Genomic DNA, 1,296 nt, shown 5'->3' on the forward strand with positions numbered 1-1,296 from the left:
TGTGGTAGAGGGAGAGAGACATGTGAATATCCCCTAACCCAGAATTCAGATAGTGTGGGCCTTTCACCCCACTGGTACCCTATATTAAGTATGTTAGCCCATCCCTTTTCTTCCCCATTGCTTTGCAGTATGTGCTTTAAATCAGTTCAGTATGATTTGAGCATTTTAATTTCATTTGTGGCCCTTTGAGTTAGGCGGACCTCTGAGTTAGCTTGCCTGGTGGCACGTTTGGAGGCCATCATTGCATTGTGGCGATTTCTCACATGACATCCCTTATTCTTGTCTTGCCCGTAACATTTTATCTCTACCTCAGTAGAGACAATGTGTTATGTATGTGCAAGTTAACTTTACCACCCGACGTGTGGTGAATTAACACTCAAAATTCACACTCAGCATCCAAAGGCTCCTAATCAGGAATAAACACGCCGGAGAAGCCCCCTTCTCCAACATCTTCAAGCATCACTATCTGAGTCAGCACCAGAGGTTTTATAAATTAGCAGAAGAGATGATAAAAATAAGTTTTCATGTGTGAAATGATGTGAAGTTGGCAGGAAATAGTATACAGGCATCTTCACTCTGGCATGGCTGAGGTATAATTATCTGGGGAGCCCAGAAGCCTAAGGCCTTCTGAGTGGCACTAAAGCTGATAACTCGGTTCAGTTCTGTGTCTCAACTTACCTACTGTGGATTCTTTCAGCTATTCCACTAGAAGGTTAATGGATCCTGCCATCACAATATGGTCCATTTGCTTCAAAATAAACTGTCAGTGTAAAGTGCTATCAAAGTGCCTAAAATGACAGAGGACCAGAACTTTACTGAGTTCACCAGACTAGATCTATGATTATTTTGTGTCTGTTTATTAAATGGCAAAATTAGACCTGAGACTTGCCTTCATTGTTTTCATTCAGTAATATTGTCAGGGAGGAGAGCTACAGTGCTCACCTACCTCTAATTGTTGGAGATTATGAATACTTACCAAAAAGAACTTGGAAATGGTGAATGACCATATTTACTGCATTCAAACTGTGGTGTTGGCAAAAAATATTGAATATACCGTGGACTACCAAAGGAATGAATAAATCAGTCTTAGAAGAAAGACAACCAGAATGTTCCTTAGAAGCAAGGAAGGTGAGACTTTGATTCACTTATTCTGGACAGGTTATCAGGAAAGACCAATCCCTAGAAAAGGACATCATGGTTGGTAAAGCAAAGGGTCAACAAAAACAAGGGGACACCTCAGTGAAATGGACTGACACAGTAGACACAACAAGGGACTCAGACATACCAACAATCAGG

This window comes from Trichechus manatus, unplaced genomic scaffold (genome assembly GCF_000243295.1).
Source record: "Trichechus manatus latirostris isolate Lorelei unplaced genomic scaffold, TriManLat1.0 scaffold00001, whole genome shotgun sequence".
Lineage (NCBI taxonomy): Eukaryota > Metazoa > Chordata > Mammalia > Sirenia > Trichechidae > Trichechus > Trichechus manatus.